The sequence below is a fragment of the Macrobrachium nipponense genome, chromosome 11 (assembly GCF_015104395.2).
Source record: "Macrobrachium nipponense isolate FS-2020 chromosome 11, ASM1510439v2, whole genome shotgun sequence".
Lineage (NCBI taxonomy): Eukaryota > Metazoa > Arthropoda > Malacostraca > Decapoda > Palaemonidae > Macrobrachium > Macrobrachium nipponense.
Genome location: NC_061087.1, coordinates 85,986,100 through 86,000,902, shown reverse-complemented (window position 1 = coordinate 86,000,902; position 14,803 = coordinate 85,986,100). Strand labels below are relative to the sequence as shown.

Genomic DNA, 14,803 nt, shown 5'->3' with positions numbered 1-14,803 from the left:
GCGCAAGCTTGTATGTATGAATGGATAGGCTATGCATTTTATCCGTATGCATGCGCTTCCGTGACAAGCTATGACAAACCAGCGGAGGTCATAAAAACCTCTTGACTTTTTCTACAGTGATATTATTCGAGGATATGAATTGTTACTTCTGTAAATCTACCTTCACTGGAGCTTGGGTATAGAATATACAACTCTGAGTTAATTGTTAGTGAAGTGGGTAAACTGACAGAAGCGCCACGTCGCGATGATCATTTTAGTGTCCTCAAAATGTGCATTGTGTTTTCTTTTAATGAAGGATTGATAGTCTTGAGTCGGAGCAGGATAACTGGGATTATTTTCATTCTGCAGTGAAATTGCAGGGAAGTAAAAGCATATTATTAGTTATACACACACACACACACACACACATATATATATATATATATATATATATATATATATATATATATATATATATATATTATATATATATTATATATGAGTATATACTGTATATGTATTTACTATATACAGACGCACACTCACGCACGCACACACACACATATGTAATATATATATATATATATATAAAATATATAATTATATATATATAGATATATCTATATATACATAATAATATATTTATATATGAGATATATATATATATAATTTATATATACAAGCTATTAAATCATAAGTACCCTTTGATAACGAATTCACTCATCTTTGGGAATAATTCACATCCAAAAGGAATTACATTTGATACGGGAATTTACCTTGGCAAATGATTCGGATGTGTGCCTTTTTGCATTTGGCAGAGACGACATTGACTTATTTATCTATCTGTCATATTTGCTATATTATTTATGTATATATATGTGTACGTGTGTGTATCTATGTATGTATGCATATGTATAAAACAGCAGTTTACTAAACTGAAAGATCCATAAGAGTCGGCATAATTAATTTCTGTCATATTGTCCTCTCGCCTTTTTAAATTTCGAGTTGACCTTAATTGCCATACCATACACACAAACGCAAACGCTTGCTCTGCCAAAAAGCTTTTGCATCAAGTTAGAACTTTTGAAGTTTCAGTGATTCAACTATAGGACCAGAAAGGTCATTCCACTGTTTGGTCGCTACAGGAATATTACTAATGTCATTATTTCAGTAGATGAAACCTATTCACACGGAACAAGCTCAGAGGGGCTATTGACTTGAAATTCAGGATTCAAAGAACGTTGGTTTCAACCTCCCACCGCAGACCCCACACTGCAGCAGTAACTGTTTATGATACTGAGCCAGTGATTTTTCATCACTTGGGGGGAGACGTGACCCCGTGATATCTGAGTAGCACGCCACGACGCTAATCACTAACCTTTAAAAATACTGTTAGAATCAACTGTATCTCAAGTTCTATGTGGTGGATGGTATACTCTGGCAAAATCTCAGTGTAAATGATGATCAGAATTTTGGAATATCAAATACAGCATACACTTGATTAATTGAAGGATAGTACGACCTGTGATTAATATCAAGACCTTATGGATAAGAAATCTGTTAGAACTCAAGTTTTTGTTTAGTAATTCAGGATTTAATTCAGATGCTGAAGACCGGATAAGGTAGCACTATATGAAACATGTAAGAATCGGAGAATTGAAATATTTTTTCAGCACAGACAAGTCTCAGTAAACTGATTTGGTGTGCAGTTGAAGAAGAAGTAAACCACATGTGTTTCCCATAAGTAAATATGCAATCAAGAATAACGCCGAAAATTTTTGATAAAAAACGACACCACCTATAGTTGTTAATTATTGCCATGAGACTGGATCAGTGCAAACAAAGCAGCATCTATGCATAATCAATAAACTTGTTTTTAAGGCCAAATCAAGTATCTTATGTAGAATGGGCAGCAACACTACCCTTGCAATCACTGTTGCAATCAATAACAAGTGATATTTTCAGTATATTCATAATCTTGAAGTTTTTTCCAAATTCCCGCAGTTCCGATTGCATCATTGTGCTTTATTGAAGACCTTCATTTGTCATGTCATATTCACTTTTTTCTGTACAATTTTAATTTTCGTTTTGAACTGGAATTTTCTAATATAAATTTGTTTTCAATTTTGTTGCTGAAATTCTCTACTATTGTTTTTTTTTTCGAAATCCTGTTCTCTTTATCCCCTCTCATCTTTGCAAAAAGGGAAATTCTTAGAACCTAACTGACGACTTATGAAATTTTGCAACATACTCTAATCCCAGTTTTCCCAAAGCTGTTTTGTGTAATCTGTGAGTTAGTTTCCATTCGACTTTCACAGATTCGCTCGTGTTTATCAAATAAGTGTGTGTGTGTGTGTGTGTGGGTTTCATGGATGCTTGCAGATATATATTTATGAATTATAGTTTATCAGACTCAAGAATTATTTGTATTTTGCTTAGATGTGTATGTCAGGAAACTTTTTCGGAATTAATTTCATGCGAATGATAAAATAAGACGATATCAGCCGTCTTTCGTCATATCTAATACATGTTTATAACCAGAAGCAGTGAACTGACTCAAGCTGTTTACTGTACTAAGACAAATGAAAGTAAAACTTTGTTGTTTATGTAAAATTTTGGTAGTCTGATGTCGAAGATTTTCTATGCAAAGTTTTAGGTGGTTTAAGTCGATCAACTACATTACTGAAGAAGCGAATGGAAGACTTCTTTATCCAAAAACCAGTTTGTTTTATGTGAGAATTATGAAAAGTCATTTTCACAAAAATATTCTAGAACTCTTTGTGCGAAAATAGAAATTCACAAACAATTATCGGCATGCAATCTTAATTTCTAGATTGAAGTTTCTGAAGTTACAGCAAATCTCTGATATTTTTTCCTTTTACTTAAAATAAGAGATGACAGATCTTAAGTTCAACTTTGTTTGTTGCAGGTATAATTCAGTGATGTAACCTGGTGCTGAGTAATTATCTCGCATTTTAAGAACATCTGCTGTTTGTAAAAGGAAAAATGAACTGCGCCTTCAGTCCTTCCATGGTATTTTTTTTTTCTTTGAAGTCTTCAGCAAGCTCAAGGTTTCCATCCATCCTGATGTTGAACAACAGTTAAGAGTCATCCAGGTATGTGTAAGGCCTTACAGCTTGATTTTTCATTGTTAGCAGTAGTAGTAAGTAGTAGTAGTAGTAGTAGTAGTATTAGTAGAAGTAGTATTAAATCACGTAACAAAATTTGCGAGCAAAATAATGAGAGAACAGTTTCTTTTATACCATGAGACGAATGGTAAAGTTGCTACTTGTAGAGTATTCTTACCTGTATCTAGCACAGTTTGTTGGTGTGTATAAATTTCGAGTTATGGTGAATGACGATAAAACAAGCTCGAAATATTATAGTGCTCAAATTTTTAAGTTTTTAAATTGTTGAATGTTAATGCTGTACCTAATGAGAATCAGAAAAGGTTTGGTCAATGAATCGTATGGTATAGATTTGTAGGGAGACCAAATGGAGAGAGTTTTTTTCAGGCGAGTGACCAGAAAGCGATATGCAGTGTAGGAGAGTCTGGGTTGCTGGAGCTTTTTCTGTTTCATTCGGGATGTTTTAGAAATGAAGGGCCATGACTTCAAAGGGACATGAAACTTTTAGGGAATTTTAGTGAAACGAAGACCACTTGTTCTGCACTCTGACCTAGATATCGAGCTTTACCGTACTGCACTCATGATGTTGTCTAAAAAAAAAAAAAAAAAAAAACCGTCCCTACAGAATAGAAGATTTCAGAGTATAAAAAAATAACGAGTAAAATTTCCAAGCATTGTCTTTGTCTAATGGTGATGATTATATCTGTCTGTTTAAGATTTTTCTCTCATGATAAGGATTAGTTTCTTCGCTTCTCTCGTCTCATATCCAAATGAAGGTTGGCTCTCTCTCTCTCTCTCTCTCTCTCTCTCTCTCTCTCTCTCTCTCTCTTATTAAACCGTAAACAAATACACTGGCTGTATAGAGCAAAATCAGTTTATTACACGCGTGAGTATGCATACGCACAACACAAACAGAAACGCATAGACACTCATTCTTAACCCAGTGTTCTGACTGGATACCTGGGTCTTCGAAACACGAAGTGTCGGATGAAAGTGAAAAAGAAACGAGAGAGTAATGAAGTGGCGCGGAGATATTTCGTGTTTCTGTGTAAAACTATGACCCCCACAGATCGAAAGCAAGTCGCTGAGCGACACAGAGTTAGAATTCTATGGAGAGAGAGAGAGAGAGAGAGAGAGAGAGAGAGAGAGAGAGAGAGAGCAGCTTGAATTGTAAGTTTTCGCTGAGACAGAGAAATCACTATGCTATATGTGTGTGAGAGAAAGAGAGAGATCGAAGACCGAGATTCATCAGCAGTAGAGAGCAAGGTAACAGTCATAATGAGAGAGAAAAGAAATCATTTGTGTGAGAGAGAGAGAGTGAGAGAGAGAGAGAGAGCGGAGAGGCTGCTATCGGTGATACCAATGGTGGTTCCCTGTGCGTGGCTTTGCCACCCATAAGCTCTTTACAACACATCTGTCTTTAGGCTTTGGAAGGGAAGCCCCGCCCTCCTTCATTCTGATTGGTTACTTGAAATAATATGTCATTAAAAGGCATATACTATAGCCAATCAAGGGAAATGCACTTGCTGGATGATTTGATGGACATTAGCTCCCCATAGGACGAAGGTGTCAACCTCAGGACCGATCTAAAGGATCTGAGAAGGAATCGGAGAGTCCTTGAGGGGTCGCCGAAGCAGCCGGACGTTTCCATAACGAGGCAGAGACGACCGTTTCCGTCATGTGCATGTCACCCGATAACGACGGTTACTCCCGTTTCATATCAGCGAGACGAGTATAATGCTCCCAGGCTACTGCGTTTTGAATTATTATATTTTTGATGCGCTTTTACACGTATACGTGCATGAAACGAGAGAAGGGGAGGGAGAAAAATACTGAAAAAATATGAAAAAAATGTTAAAGTGTGGAAGAATGGCAGAGTCGCCCCTCTCATGGATATGATTACATGTGAAAGTCATTAAAATAGTGAAAAATTTCCCCCGCTAATAAAAAGGCATAAAAAACAATTCCTGTGATAACTTGAATAAACTGCGTAAAAATAAAGGTTTTAATTAAATTGTTTCTTTTTTTACGACGAACAGAGTTAGGGAGGATTTTGGAGGAGGAGAAGATGGAAGAGGAGGTGGAGGAGAGGAGGAGGAGGAGGGAGAAGGAAGGAAAAGATGAAGAAGGAGAAGAAGAGGAGAGGCTTTAGGGAGGGGCATAGGAGGAGCGAAAGGTAAAGTGAGAAAGGGGAAAATATGAAACAAAAACGGATAATCCATTTAAGGGGGGATGAAAAAAGATGACGAAACGAGATGAAACACAGGTAGATGCAGCGAGAGAGAGAGAGAGCGAGAGAGAGAGAGAGAGAGAGAGAGAGAGAGAAAGAGAGAGGGGGAGAAACAGAGAGAGAGAGAGGAGGAGGAGGATCACCGGACTAGAAAATAACAGGTACGGTGTAAAATAATTGTTGAATTGTTCGAATAGGAGTCAAATACGTCAAAGGGAGTGGATGTAACAAAAAAGCTGAAATCTGCGACTACAAAGGGAGGGCGAGAGGGAAATGACAGAGAGAGGGAAAAAAACTGTATACTGTATAACAACATAGGGTAAAAATACTGAATAGTCTCGGAACAAAAATTTCTGTCAACTGTGGATAAATATATGTAGATCGCAGGGTGGGGGGAAAAAAGGCATGCAGGGATGAGTGAATAGGGTAAAATTGGATGGAATAGCTAGGGGAGAGCGGGGAAAAATCAGGGGGATATAACAGAAGGGATGATAAAGAGAGGGAGTAGCCAAATGTGATAAAATCCTCATCAAGAATAGGCAAGTTGAGTGTAATGCACATATACACAGAGTGAGATGTTGCTTTAGAAAAAAAAGCAGAGCGAAAGATGGCGATAAAATTGCATAAAAGAATGGCTAAATAAACTTGGAAAAGGGAATAATAAAAGCGGAATGAAAGAAAGAATGGCAAAAATAAACTGGGAGAATAACGAAAAATAGGCTAAACGAAGTGAGATACGAACAAAATATTTCCAAACGTAGCCTAAAACAGGTAGAAACATTCGTTAGCGATGTGTATTGGTTATTGTATCGACAAAGTAAGTTGCAGTGGCCATTTTAAAAAAAATGTTGGGGGCAAGTAGGCCCAAAAATATAATGAATATTTTTTATAAAGAGAATGAGTTTTTTGTAATCAGTGGCATTGGGCCACAAGAAGCTTTTTGATGGAAATTCAGCAATAGACTAAGTTTAATAGTAAAGGATGAGTTTCATTCTTGAATCTGTTGCACTGGAGAGGAGGAGGAGGAGGAGGAGGAGTAGGAGGAGGAGGAGGAAGAGAGAGAAACAAACAGTGTTTGTTTTTGTGAGCTGTTGTAATTAAATTCCAACAGATAATTTTTCATCCATTGACAAGAGAATTTGATTCATTCGGATCAGTAATCTCCGTTGCTCATTTTTTGCCTTCTGAGGCTGAGGCGAGAGACCACACTGGCTGTCATTTCTAGATTCTGCGCTCTAAGAAATGTTTATAATCCTGGGGCCCAGGGACTTGATTCGAGTCTTTGACAAGTGCAGTGAAAAATATGCACTCTTTCGGCGGCAGAGTAATTCATGGATGAGGACTCATGGTCGAGTTACTCTCTTTTTCTTTCTCTCTGTCTCTTTATTTTTTGTGTTTTGTTGCTTTTTTTTTTCTTACGGTAATCCTACAACTGTCAACATGTTCACGTGGAGTTGGAATTTAAATGTCTGCACTTTTTAAATTCGCAGAGCAATTGAAGTTGGCTATGCAGGTCCATACAATAAAAGGAGCCATTTCTGGGGAAAAAAAAGAAGGGGGGAAAAAGACAGGAGGCGAATTCATCAGTTAAACTAAACGACAGTACTTGACAGGCAGTCAGTCCACTGGTGCCTGAACATTGTCCCACGCGAACCTTACGCATCAATATTTAAGACTCTGCTTTGAGTTTTAGTCACTGCTGTCGAATGCAACATCCCTTCGTGGAGAGGCGCTCCAAGACTTTTTACGGACGGTTTTCATTTCCGATGAAAGGCGTTTTTTGACATTTCATGTTCACATCATCAGATGTCGCAGGTTAATCCGCGAAATGTGTCAATGTTACAATAATATACTTCCTTTTTAAAGTGAGTATTGTCTGTAAAATAAGCATTTTGACATGAATACCGTTGCTGTATATTTGAGCAAAATGTAAGTTGCCTAACAGGTTGAACAGTCCTGGACACCAGACTTACATAGACAATGTAGCTTTACATAAATAATGAAAATCTGTTTAACTTTACAGTCGCACTTGCTAGGTAATGACGCAAGTAAGCCCCGGGTTTTATATAATGTGAACCTTTATAGGTTGAAATATTTGTATATCCCAGTAAAGATAATGGTAGTAGATATCAACTTAGATCATTATTGGAAAACAGTGTAATTTATCTTAAACACTGTGTACAATATTTATCTTAAGGATACGGTATCTTTATAAGAAGCTGTAAGTTATCAAAATATGTTGTCCTTTATCCATATTTCTTGTGAGTGTGGACTCGTAGATTCGTTCATGTCCTACCTAAAGGAGGTGGAAGTATTCTAGAATGTCTGCATAGAAAATTAACTTATTGAAATTGTTGTAGCAGCAGAGGTATATAGTATGTATATATATATATATATATATATATATATATATATATATATATATCTGTGTGTGTATGTGTGTATTTATATATATATATATATATATATATATATATATATATATATATATCCTTATATATATTGTAATATATATAAGGATAAATAACCAACATTAGTGGAATTCCTTACGAAAAATAGCCTATAAAAACATATACATTATTCTTTTCTTTACACATTTATATATATATATATATATATATATATATATATATATATATATATATATATATATAAATGTGTAAAGAAAAGAATAATGTATATGTTTTATAGGCTATTTTTCGTAAGGAATTCCACTAATGTTGGTTATTTATCCTTATATATATTACAAGACTGATGGAGATATCGATTAAAAAAATTGGGTTTTTAAGTTGTTTAAATACAATTTATTTTAATTGGATGCATAGCACTGGAATTGCTCGAGATCAAGAGCTTTTGTAGAATGATTTAATTATAGACTGATTAGAAAACCAGATTTCCGTTCCGTTTGCTTTCCACCTAATGAATTATTCGAGCCAACATTAGAGTTCAGCTGTTTGAATTTTCTTTTGTTATTTCAACCAAGAAATAATTCCGAAATCGAACTCATAATACCTGGTGCTCACCTCATGTTAAATTCTTCAAAGGTTCACCGTACTACTAGTACAATTTGAAATTTAAGTGCTTAGGAAATTGTAACTCGAGTTATGAATGAAAGTCAACCGTAGCAATGACATGCCGAAAACCTCTTGATATTTAAGCTATAATATGCTATTTGAATATTATAATAACTTTTTGTTCCAATATGATATTAGAATAAAATAAAGAATCACAGTAAATATTTGTTACCTGTTAAGGCATTTGAAGGGAGCTGGGTAAATGGAGTTGAGATAAATTATTGAAATTGTTATCTCGTCCAAGGCAGTTGTTAAGATGGCATGGTAGAAAAGCTATTTTGAAAATTAAACGATGTAAATGAAGAATGTAGAAGAAGCAAAGCACACAAAAAAAACCATGAAAGATCTGAAAGGTAAAACTGTTATGGAAAACAAGTAAAAATAAGGCGACGTGAAAAATGAATAAGAGAAAATTACAAAAATGAAGAGGAAGGAAGAAAAATTAGGATAGAAGAAAAAAACCTGTGAAGAGGGGAGGGCGGAAGAAGAAGTTGGAGCAAAAATGAGAAGACAGAACAGAAGCTACGGTTAAGAAATAATGAAAAAATTTGTTATAACAGGAAGAGGATTAAAAGAGGAGAAAGAAGTGAAAGAGGGGAAAATGTGGTGAATGAGGGGGAAGGAAGAGGGGAGAAGAAAGGGAGAAAGTAAGTCTCTGATCATAAAAATGGCTGAAAGAAGAAAGAGAAGAAAGTATCTACAAAGATAGACAGTCCAGTCAAGAGGAAAAAAAGAAGGGAGGTTGACAGAGAAGAATAAGAAGGGAGGAGAAAAAGAGAAGGAAAATAATTGGAGGGGAGTTCATGGGAGTAATAGCTCGTAGTCAGTATTAGCAACAGTAAAACTACGAGTCAATAACAAATAAGCTATACTTGTTCTAGAATTTAGTAGCAGCTGCAGCAAAGGTAATAGGTGGTAGCAGGAAAACGATGAAGACTAGCAGTAAGTAGCCGTAGAAATAAGTGTAGACGGAAATTAGCAACAGTAGCCGCAGAAGGTAGTAGTTGCTAGCGTGAAAAGCAGTGGAGTCTATTCGTAAGTAGTAGTAAAAGCAACAACAGATAAAAATTAGTAGCAGCAGAAGCCATAGAATATATATAATCGCGTTACCAGAGAGTGAGTAAAATCATGGCAGTTAAAGAGATTGTATGCTTATGGGCAATTACTTGACAATCACAATAATCATGAAAGTTCCAATGCAGGACATCCTCTGGGAGGCTGTTCCACGGTCCTTTCACACCGCTGGACGGTGGAACAGCTTCCCAGAGGATGTCGTGCGGTTGGAACTTCAGAAGTTCAAACGAAAATGCAGCGCATTACTTCCCTGATATTATTCTCCTTGCATTTTAATACATTTGTATCCATTTATTAATTTATTTCCTTCTCCTTTAATAAGCGGGATCTCTTCTTTCTGCAGTTCCCTTTACTTCCTCTTACTTCTTCCTAATCCGCAACATTTTCTTTGGAAGCTTGAATTTAAAGTCAGTGCCTGTGGGCTTGTTCCATATGAATAGGGTTCATCTACTGAATAATAATAATAATAATAATAATAATAATAATAATAATAATAATAATAATAATAATAATAAACCAGTTTGAAGCCTTGACCCCTAGGAGTGCTAGTAGGTCAAGGATATAAAGTTGAGTTTATGGAAAGGTTTAGTATAAAAGGGAAATTTGTAACTCGGTGGTCTTCATTTTAAAAAGAAATTAAATCATCTACGAAAAGAAAAGGAGAGGCAGAAAGACGAATGGTTAAGTTGATGTTGAGTAAGGATTTACGCAACTTGTAATTTTATTCAGCGGAATCAAGTTTGTTGACAAATTAGTCTAGATTAAAAAGAAACAAATTGGAACGGGATCATAAAACACAACAAATGTAAATGAAGTACGGTAGTTATAATTAGTATAAAAAAAGTATCTTATGTAAATTAACTAAATGAGGTAAGAAATATCGATAGCTGTAAGCCGCATGATTATTATAATAATAATTATTATTGTTATTATTAATTATTTATTATTATTATTAGTAGTAGTAGTAGTAGTAGTAGTAGTAGTAGTAGTAGTAGTAGTAGTAAAAGCAGGACCACGTGATGGGAGACGTAACAGTCTTTAATTAAGAAGTAGGACGTGGAATCATTACATAAGCGTCCAATATTGAACGAACAGAATTTGTAATGCGTTAAACAAGCTCTCTCTCTCTCTCTCTCTCTCTCTCTCTCTCTCTCTCTCTCTGTGAAAGGCGCATGTAGGAGGCAGCATTCATGAAACCAACGACAAAATTCAAAATCTCATTTACAGCAAAAATGAAAATCATATTTTGGAAATACCGGAAACGATATTTTACACTATTAAGAATGCACATTTTGCTGAGAATTCATTACGGAATATTAATTTTTTCAGGCCGCCGCTCTTTCTAGTACGAGCCCTGACCAGTATTAATTTTCTATTAATGGCAGTTGACAAGTTCTAAATTATTTCCGCGTCGAAAATGAAAATTCAAGATACATTTTCATAAGTAAACTGGAAAATTTTCAATATTTTTGCCTGACATTATGGAGATATGATTCCTAAATATTTCATGACTCGAAGCGCCATCACGGTAATGTTTTGAACAGAGGGAATTTTTTATGCAACAGAATTTCATTGCTTATATGCAACGAGGCATATGACGTTTGTCATCAAGAATTTCAGTTTATTTTCCGCACAGATTGACAACAAATGCAATATTCTTTATGGGTCATTTTGTCAAGAAAAAAAAAGGAAAAAATAATAAGTTTTGATTATTTTTCCTCCATAATAGTGGGTGGCTCTTCAGCAAAACAGTACATCAATCGCTGCTGAATCAAGAATGAGATATGTGTGTTGAATTTCTTAGTGTTTAATCTGTTTGATATTTAGTGTCGTTTGAAGGCATCCTAATTCGATTCCATCTGTCTGCAGGTTTGTCTGTCCTGCTCTGTGACTCTTTCGTCATTAGCAGATGTCGAGGGACAGGTAGCCTAATGATCTGATCTAGCCCAGGCCCAAATACATCAAGACAAACTTAGGGTAAAAAAAATTGAGTTGGGTTCAAAACCGAAGGAAAGGAAAGAATGACGATGAAAGGTATCAAGGGTAAACTATAAGGAATGAACAAGGGAGACAGGAGATGTCAGGAGGAAAGGAATAAGAAAGCTTATATGAAGGAAGCAAATAGACAACAGGAAAAGAATTATTTTACTCTAAACACTGAGAAAGAAAAGAGGAAGAAAAGCGAAAGCGAGCAAGATGAACCGAAGAATTAAGAAACATGATAGATATGTTAGTTGACGGGAAAAGAAATAGTGAACTAGCCAGGTGATTGAACAGAACCAAAAGGGAATAATGAATGACGCAAGAGAAGGTTAAGAAACATCAGCGGAAGGAGAGTAACAAGGAAGACAATGAAAGGCGATTACGAGACAACACGAATAAAAAATTTTGGCGAAAAGAGAGCGGAAAGCGAAGGAACCAGCGAAGTCAGCGCAAACAGAAGGAAAAGGAAGGCAATATACAAAACAGTCAAATTAAGTAAATAAATAACCCTGATGAAGCAGAGAAAAGAAATATTATAAACTACCATTATGCATTATGTCGGAAAGGAGAGGAAACAGCATGAATGAAAAGGGAATAGACACATCAGACAAAAAAAAAACACACGTGGAGTAACTGTCAGGAGAGGAAGTAAAACTTGAGAAGAATAGGGGAATATGAATGTGGAAAGTAGGACAAAATAGGGAGAGAGGGGCGGATAACGAGGAGTCTAATGAAAGGAAAAAAATAGATAATAAAAAAACAGACGAAACCAAGCAAGAAATGGGAAGGAGTCGTGAGAGGGAGAAGAAAGCAAACGTAAAGAAGGGGATAGGTGAGATAAGAAAATACTGGAATTAGCATACGTATAACGGGAGGTAGAAGGAATGAAGAGGTTAAAAAAATGAAAATAGTAAAGGAAGCAAAAGAGAGGGAATAGTAAGGGGTGATGTAAATGATAAGAGGGGGAATGAATAACAGGAGTTAAAAGTTACATAGAGTGACGCTGTGGAATGCGGCAGATGAGTGGTAGGATGAAAATTAGGAAGGAGAAGAGATTGCTAATGTTGGAGGGTGAGAAGGGAGGTGACAGGGAAGGGGCCGGCACACACACACACACACACACAGAGGGAGAGAGAGAGAGAGAGAGAGAAATCTGAATGCTGTAGTAACGAGAAGAGGAGAAGATGAAGGAAGATGAGTAAATATAAATGTGTGAATGGGAATGGACGTAACAGAGGTGGGGACAATAGTATACGTGAATGGGACCTTCTTACTCTTACTGTATTTGGTTTTGGGCTTCGTTATGACACGCTCTCCCTCTCGCACCGGATTGCTAAGGTTAGTTTCAAGTTTCATGACGCTTTGTTAATTTGACAATGTAAATATACAACTGAGTGAATGAAAGCCGAGGAATGAGGAACCACGGCGAACATGATCCGAATGAAAATGTAATAATGACAAAAGAGCAAGAACGAGGCTTGAGCAGTAACGTTCATCCTGATAAGTTAGAAGAGGAATAGAGAAAATGAAGAGGAAATAATAGAACAATGGAAAGGATACATGAAGTCGTTTTGAAAGAGGAAACTAAATTTAGGATGGAATTGTTGAAGGATTGTTAACGAAAGGAGTTAATTCTGAAGAAAACGGTTAGATATGTGGTGATGATGACTAGGTAAAGACTAACGCCAAGTATAAAAAAAAAATAAAAAAAAAAAAATAATAATAATATATATATATATATATATATATATATATATATATATATATATATATATATATAATATATATATATTATTATATGTGTACATATATTTATATATGTATATGTGTGTGTATGTTAAAGAGGAAAGGCAAATCCAGAAATAGAGAAATAAATTACACTGTTGTCAAGTTTGTATGAACAGAAAAGAGAGGAGTAATTAAGGGGCAACAGCAATAAGGAGTGAGCTGCGTGAATGAAAGAACAACAGGAGACTGACAAGAAACAAGAAGGAATCGTGGCTTCGTGATAAAGAGAAGAAGAAGAAGAAGAAGAAGAAAACATTGGGTGAGCAAGAGAATGACACCTGACGTACGTAGCGCAGGAGAGGATGGAGGAAAGGATATGAAGGTGCTGATAGAAGAAAGGGAGAAGGTGCAATAAAGCAGGGGAAAAGGAATTGGAAATAATGGTAAATGAAAACTTAGTAAATATTTAAATGTTTAGTTAAAGGCTGGTCTGTCGTTTCCTGAGGGAGGTAGACCCCGCCCTCTCTCTCTCTCTCTCTCTCTCTCTCTCTCTCTCTCTCTCTCTCTCTAAGGAAGTTGGAGATACAAAGTTACCTACTCATCGGCCATGTCGTAAAATACATATGCTGGAATATCAAAAGCTCCTGTTAAAATAGTTCGTTTCCATTAGATTTAATTTATCCATAACCTAGAGATAACATATTTTTAAAATGACACCCACTTGTTTCCTTCTAATTAGCTTTTGTTATTTCCGTATGCTTTTCTTCAAGAGTTGGAAAATAAGGTAAAATATGGTACATAAATAAATGATACTGAAAAATTTGATTTTTTCTTGGTTGTGTCTCAGATACTTCGTTAGACCGTTGATGAGGCAGTGTAATAAATAATTCAGGTTAGTTTTGGTTTGTAAAAAGGTATCTCTGCTCAGATTTTTTTAAGCAGTTGGCAATTTTATTTTTCAGTAGGAATTTCCTTTTCCTCTTGTTTTAATAAGTCACTCCACATAAAAAATAAGTTTTTTTGTTTTTTAAGAAATATTATTGGTCTGTTTAGTTATTTTGCAGTTGCAGAGTTCACTGCTAGCATTTTATTATTATTATTATTATTATTATTATTATTATTATTATTAGTGCTCTTGGTGTCATAGAGCGGCAGCTGCCTTCCATAATGAGATCATCATATCAACAGGGATGCTATTTATGTAAATTGAAAATGAGCCTGGACTTAGCAGGGCTCCTTCGGGAGCACCCGTCTGATATTCCATTTTTCTCTTTTCATTTCTACTGATTGCCTGAGAGAGAGAGAGAGAGAGAGAGAGAGAGAGAGAGAGAGAGAGAGAGAGAGAGAGAGATCAACACCATCGGATGATAGTAGTAGGATTGCTTTCACAAATATTGCTCTACGCCAAAAGTAGCGTATAGTCAGAGGGCGAGAAAATTCATAGGATTTCTTGCACTTTAAGCACTGGTAATTGATTTGGGAGTGGTTAGTGCAATTAATGATTTATACTTTAACAAGTAGGAAAGGAAATTGCTGTACAGTGCTTTTGCAACATTATTTGAAAACAGTCGTCGTTTGAGGGAAGAGGTTTCCTATTATTAATAATA

At 35.7% G+C, this 14,803-nt stretch overlaps 1 long non-coding RNA gene across 1 annotated transcript in view; it reads left to right on the top strand.

Moving 5' to 3' along the window:
- The window catches only part of LOC135209238 (uncharacterized), a 267,111-nt gene that overhangs the window by 223,141 nt on the left and 29,167 nt on the right, over positions 1–14,803 (top strand). Inside the window, exon 7 of the long non-coding RNA XR_010313338.1 lies at positions 2,909–3,095. This is a non-coding gene — a long non-coding RNA (uncharacterized LOC135209238). The remainder of the gene's footprint in view (positions 1–2,908; positions 3,096–14,803) is intronic.